Raw genomic sequence first — 7,053 nt, 5'->3', positions numbered from 1 at the left:
TTGATTTCTTTTCTCATAATAGCTGAATGGTCTTTATTACCAGTTTTTATTTGAAATCTTTTTTAGATCGCATAATAGAAGAATTACATCCCGGGTTAGTATAGACTTAGATGTTGCTGCTTATTAGATTACAATAGCATAGCATTAGATTAAAGTTAGAATTAGAATATCTCAATTAGGAACTGTTAAATCAGGAACATCAAAATCTACACACACACACTCATAGATTGGAAAAGGTCCCATATCCCTAGTCGGACCCGTTATACCAAATGGATAAGGAGCTGCCAACCAAGTTCCGAACCGGGTGAGTATCCCCCTCATTGTAGACCTGAATTTTGGGGCTTCAACACAATGTTGCATTGATTAATTATCCTACATATGACAAGGAATTATATGCATTGGTGAAAAGTATGAAAAAATGGAAACACTACTTGATGGGTAAGGAAACGATCATTCACATTGATCATCAGCCATTGCAATACTTGCAATCTCAATCTAAGTTACAGTAATCAAGGCACTTCTGATGGATGGGTTTTCTTCAACAATTCCACTTGGTAATAAGATATAAGAAAGGTATATGCAATAACGTTGTTGATACGCTTTCTAGGCCTATTATTAGTGTAGCTACTTTACTCAAGCATAATTTTGTTTTGCATGAAAGTTATATTGAGCAATATGCATTAGATAATGACTTTCAAGATGTTTATGCAAGCTTGAGTCAAGGTAACCAAGTAGAGGAATTGGATTATCATTTCATGATAACATGTTGTACCATATTGGAAATCTTTCTATTCCATAGGGAGAAAGAGACAACATCATAATATAGGCACATACTTCTCTTATTGTTGGTCATTTCGGTGTAAGTAAGATGGTGGCACATCTACAGAGGTATTGTTATTGGCCTCGTATGCTTGAAAGTGTGTCACGCTTTATTAAAGGATGTTCATTATGTGCAGTTAGTAAGCCTAGAAATAGGAGGTTAGGATTGTACACACCACTTTCAGTTCCTTCACGACCATGGGACAATGTTTCTATGGATTTTGTAGGAGCTCTTCCGTTCTAAAAAATAGGTAATGATTATTTGTATGTAGTTGTGGATAGGTTCAACAAAATGTGTATTTTTATGCCATGTAAAAATCAAATTACAATTAAACAAACTACTCATTTATTCTTTCAGAATGTATGGGTGAATTTTGGATTTCCCACATCCATTGTTAGTGGTCGAGATTCTAGCTTTGTTGGGAATTTTTTGTCAATATTGTGGGGATTCATGGACACCAAATTGAAAAATATTACAGCATTTCATCCACAAACAGATGGTCAAACAGAGGTGGTGAACGAGACAGTGATACATTTTCTTCATGGGTATTGCAACAAGCATCCTAAGTTGTCGGATGAACATTTGCACTACATTAACCATGCTTACAACCGGGATAAGTAATCTTCATCTCAAACATTGCCATTTGAAGCATGTTTGGGATACCTTCCTAAGTCTCCTTTGGATTTCATTTTTGGAAAATATGTTTCTATTGATGGTCATAGTGACATAGACAAAGCAAGAAGGTTCATTAAACAAATCCAATTGGTACACCAAAGATTTCCAGAACATTTGGAAAAGAACCAAGGCAAGTACAAAGCAAGGCACAAAAAGCATCGTGTAGATCACAATTTCCAAGTAGGTGATGAAGTTTGGCTTCACATTAGCAAAGAGAGGCTCCAAGGAGAAGGTAAAAAGCTAAAATCATTTAGATATGATCCATTCAGAATTCTGGAAAAGATTGGTAACAATGCCTTCAGGTTGGATTTGCCTTCATATATGCAAATTTATGTCATTGTTAATGTTGAGAACTTAATGTTGTATGAGCCTCCTTTGATAGAAGATCAAGGAGAAATTGTCCAAATTCCTTCCATTGAGGATTTTTCTCCTAAATACCTTGATGAACTACAGCAAGACACCATTCTTGACAGAACAACAAGGTCTTCAAAACGAGGGAATGTGGATTACCTTAGAGTGGGGCTCAAGGGAACAAATCCTTCAAAGGAAAAATGGATTGAGATTGGAAAGGTGAGGAAACTGTACCCTCACCTGCTAGAAAACTAAAAGTGGTCTTTTGGGGTCCAAAAGGCTTCCAGTGGGGAGAAATGATCAGGTTCTCAAAAAATAGCTCAAAATTCAAAGTTTTCATATTAGTGTGGAACTTGGATGACTAGTTCTCATCATTCTGAATCTATCGCAACTCGTTTTGTGTGAAATGGACACCATATGCTCCCAGAACCATGTTTTATTCACTTTCCCAAATAAGCGAAATTTTGTAAAACAAATTAATAGCCTAGTCAGCAATTCATACTTCTGACGTGGCACTGACTGGGTAGGTCTACGTGGTGCTTTGACTGGTCAATTGGCTTGGAAAATCACGTTGTGCCAAGTGGCACATTCTCATGGTGAAATTTGGAAGTTTTTGAATGGTTGGTTGGTGGCTAACCACAGGCTGACATGTGGCCCAGTTAGAGACTACCATGTGGTAGCTCAGGGGCCACCAAAATTATGGGTCGAAGTCTAGGTAACAGCAGTGGCAGTCAAACCTGCGACCTCACAACACAATCCAAAACCTTCCACCAATGTGTTATCGCAATTAGTTCTTAACCATATGGAACTTGGCATATATTTAAATTTGAATGTGCACCATTTCGGAGGAGGGGCTAGCACACAGGGGCCGGCCCTTGGTCGTGCAACCTCATATGACCACCAAACAGAGGGGAATGGGGGCCTAGTCAGTAAGGGCGAGCCGTTGGCCTTATCCACTGGCACATAGCCCCCCACGTGCCCAATTTTTTTTTCTTTAAGGTGTTAGCGGACATTTAAAGTGTCTGGTATTTTCACCCGAATTTCAGTGAAATTATCGCTTCATTAGCGCGTTTTGGGGAAAATTTGTAGGATGGTGCTGGATTTTGGGGAATTTGTGGTGCGATTAGCAGAAGATTGGGAAAGGCCATAACTTCTTCAGTTTTTTACCAAATCAGGAGTAGAAAGAGGCTACACATGCATTTTTGGGCATTCTAGAGCCATTGGAATAGGTTTCAAAGATATTTGAGCATCGTAAATTGATGTATTCACACTTTTGAGCATAATAGAGAGGGTCAAGCCATTGGAAGTTGGACCAAGTAGACATAGCCCGAGAGGGGTGAACTCTGTCATCATGTGCTGTTGTGATACTGTTTATGGTGATGTTTCTGTTTTTATATGTTTTTTTTCAGTCATTTTTTTATGTTAATTTGCAGAAAAAAAATTACATAAAAGCACTCAAAAACCCATGTTAATACTTTCAAATAATTTCATGAATCCTCAAGCACTTTTAACATATTCTGAAAAGGAATTTTAGCACAGCAAAACTAATTTTCCCAATCAAATCAACAATGTTGGAAGTTACTGATAAAGAAACCCCTTTTAACAGGAATCCTAGTCCCTTTCATGAATTTGCAAATATCGTTCCTCCTTATATGGCTACATTGTCAACCAAATTCACGATAGGTTTTCCGGTGTTATTGGTTTCAGCTTATTTGATCCCAAATTGTTAGGCCCCTATTCTACTAGTGTAACCCCTTATTGTTATTAGTACAACCCACTTATTATATTGATGTACCCATGTAGTGCCGATATTGTTACTATTGTGCCACATAGAAGACTACTATTGTTATTATTGTGCCCTTACATTATTATTGTTATGTCAGCTCTGATTATTTTATGACCCCTTAGACTCCTATATATAGAAAGGATGTCTTTTCATTTGTATCATCCAAGAATTGTTCATTTATGTAATGTAAAGGAGGTTTCCCCCTCGAAGAGGCTGAATTCTAAGGTGTTGATCTATCTTTTCTATCTTTTCTTGAGTTGGTTTCATAACATTTGGTATCAGAGCTTTGGATTCTAGGGTTTCGCTTCTCCAAACAAGTCATCGTGGCATTTTCACTATAACTTTTTTCTGCGACGTTTCAAAAGCTAAAAACAAAAAACCCATTTTAGAAGAAATCTCGCTGAATCTCAGATTCGAATTTCAGAGATTTTCGTGCTATATTTGTGGAGATATGATCTGCGGAAGTTGGTCTTTTTGTAGACTCCTGAATTACATTCCAAACAGGTGACCTAGGGAAAATCGTCATAACTTTCTCTCTGAGCATTGGATTGAAATTTTGTAAGAAGGTACAGAAAGAGGACAGACTGTAGTTTCTTCTATATATTTTTCAGAGCCAAAGGTTTAAAAAGTGACACGTGGAACTTCATACAAGTTCGCTCTTCTGGAAAGGTCTATAATCAGGTCATCTTGGGAGATTGTGCATAACTCCTTCTTGGAGAATCCAATTTGGATCCGACTAGTGGCATTGGAAAGAGGACACAGAGGGCTACTACAGGTCGCAATTTCAGAACTTAAAGATCCGAAAGTACAAATTTACAGTCGTTTCAAGATCGAGCTCCTAAAATCAAGAAAAAGAAAGATGAGGAAGTTTGATGGCAATATTTTGATCTACATGGTGTACCACTGTTACAAAAGGTATGTATTGCATCTTCATATTTAGAACTGGATCAATTTTTATGGTATGAAGGGCTTTGTTCTCATAAAAAACTTGTTACGTGTGTTATCACTGAAAATTCTGTTGCCAAAAATTTTTAGCCTAGCTTAAAGACAGGGTGTTTTCGCAGCGCATGAATTCTTTTTAGCAGTTTCGCAGCGCTACCTGTTTAGGTGGTTTCGTAGCGTGCTACGAAACTGGGGTTTTGTTCGAATCCATAGCAATTGTCATGCAAAATAGCTCTGGGGTGGATGCATTTTACAGGTGGCATGTTCTCAAGCTCCTGCATGTGTGCTTGTCATCAGTTCTAAATTTGAAGGGAAAAGTCTGAAGTGATTGCACTACCGAGTTCCTTAGTGTAGCGTTCTGTTTTTCAATGCAAAGTGATGTACTTTGAACAGGTACTTGAACTTCTTAAAAAGAATCCTGAATGTCTATCAGATTTGGAATCATCTAAAGAAGGCCGTGATGAAGCTGATATAAATGAGGAAGTGCACTACCTGATTCGAGATCTGGTAATGCATATGCATGAACAGGAGCAAGACCTAAAGAATAGCATTTTGGTTTTCCTACCAACATATCGGTCCCTGGAGCAGCAGTGGCTGTTTGTAAGACATTCTAGGAGGTGTTTCAAGGTCCTTGAATCTGGAACACTTACTCTGAACAAGCTAAGCGTTGATAAAAATCTTATTGAGGTATTTGTGAAAGATGTGGACAAAGACCATGCGGTTTTTCTTGCAGCTAGAGCCTCCAGAACTGAAGATCAAGATGCCATTGATGCTAATGGATCAGCTGGTTCTTCGTATCATACAAAGACACTTATAGCAAATTTTTGTGCAATTCTGTTTTGGCAACGGATTTTGAAGGACTTAACATCAGCAGAGGATTTGAGTAAACATCTAGGGTAGCTTTTCAGTGAAGAGCAGATTTATTGGATTGATCATTGCCTTGGAAAGGAATTAGTGCAGAATCTGTTAGTAGTTCGGTGCGCAAACCCCTTTGGAATCGAGATAACATTGATAACGTTCAGATTGTCTTTAGGGAAGATTTTGGAACAGAAGGTTGAGGTGGATACTTTGATGAACACGGGATTATTTGTGATATCATTCAAAATCATCTACTGCAGATTCTTTGTTTGATATTTATGGAGAAGCCAGTTTTTCTTTACCCTGAGCACACTCGGAATGACAAAGTCAAGGTCCTTGAATCTGTTCAACCTATAAGAGCTGAAGATGTAGTTCTTGGACAGTATGAGGGCTATACAGAAAATACCAACAGAGGAGAAAAGAAATCTTGTCAATCAGATCGAAGGATTTCCATGAATTTGCTGATGCATTGGAAGCTGTGAAACAGAGAGGTGTTATGGTCGCAGTTGCATCTGCTGATGATGTGGCGCAAGGGCTGAAGTTATATTGACAGATGTCGTTAAAGATGAGTTTGCATTAAATAAAAAACAAATGGAGGCGGGTTCTAAGCCGGTGCCTCCCATTGCAAAGAAGGTGAAGCGCCTTTTGTTTCATAACTCAATAATTCAGTTACGACAGCTCTTCCAGCATGTAATTTTCGCATCTCCAGCAAGAAACCGAAACAGAAAAGGCAGAGGGTTTTGAGATCGATTCACCTTACTTGCACTGCAAAAGTGATCAGGAAGACTATGAGGTTGTGCGAAAAGGGGGCAAGTACAGCGAGGTTTTTAAGGGTGTCAATAGCATTAACAATGAGCGATGCGTTATCAAGATCTTGAAACCTGTCAAGAAGAAGAAGATCAAGAGAGAGATCAAAATATTGCAAAACCTTTGTGGAGGTCCAAATATTGTGAAGCTGCTTGATATAGTTCGGGACCGGCAATCTAAAAACTCCTAGCTTGATTTTTGAATATGTAAACAACACAGATTTCAAAGTCCTTTATCTGACATTATCGGATTATGGTATTCGATACTATATTTATGAGTTTTTAAAGGCTTTAGATTACTGTCACTCCCAGGAAATCATGCATCGTGATGTTAAGCCACACAATGTCATGATAGACCATGAGCAGAGGAAACTTCGTCTCATAGATTGGGACCTTGCAGAATTTTATCATCCTGGCAAGGAGTATAATGTTCGGGTTGCATCAGGGGTTTCACAGTCAACAAGATATGTATGCAGGGCCTCATGAAAGGGTAGGTGCAATTTGCATGAGTCAAGTACAGTGAGAAAATAGAAATAACAGCACTTTTGAGCCGAAAGAGTTCAAGGAATGATTCAGACTTGTGTGTATGGCAACAGAAGAAGTTGATAAAGTCTTCTTGTTGATTGTATTGGATGGGCAGACCAGCATCATAACATACAACTTTTATGCCTTTGGATAAGACAGAAAATTACATTAACTGTAAGAAATAGCAGCAAAAGGAGATGTAGGTTCATGATGTTTCTGTGCATACATCGGTTTTGGGAAAACCACATATTCTATATGATTATAATGACAGATCTCAGAAGGTTGATTAA

At 38.2% G+C, this 7,053-nt stretch overlaps 1 pseudogene; it reads left to right on the top strand.

Moving 5' to 3' along the window:
- The first annotated feature begins 5,710 nt into the window (after positions 1-5,710).
- LOC149195752 (casein kinase II subunit alpha pseudogene) lies at positions 5,711-6,724 on the top strand (annotated as a pseudogene).
- The last annotated feature ends 329 nt before the right edge of the window (positions 6,725-7,053 follow it).

This window comes from Pinus tabuliformis, chromosome 2_2 (genome assembly GCF_031772625.1).
Source record: "Pinus tabuliformis cultivar Carrire ecotype Pingquan chromosome 2_2, CPIR1, whole genome shotgun sequence".
NCBI classification, from domain to species: Eukaryota; Viridiplantae; Streptophyta; class Pinopsida; order Pinales; family Pinaceae; genus Pinus; species Pinus tabuliformis.
The sequence above is the reverse complement of the archived record's forward strand: the minus strand, read 5'-3'. Positions and strand labels throughout refer to the sequence as shown.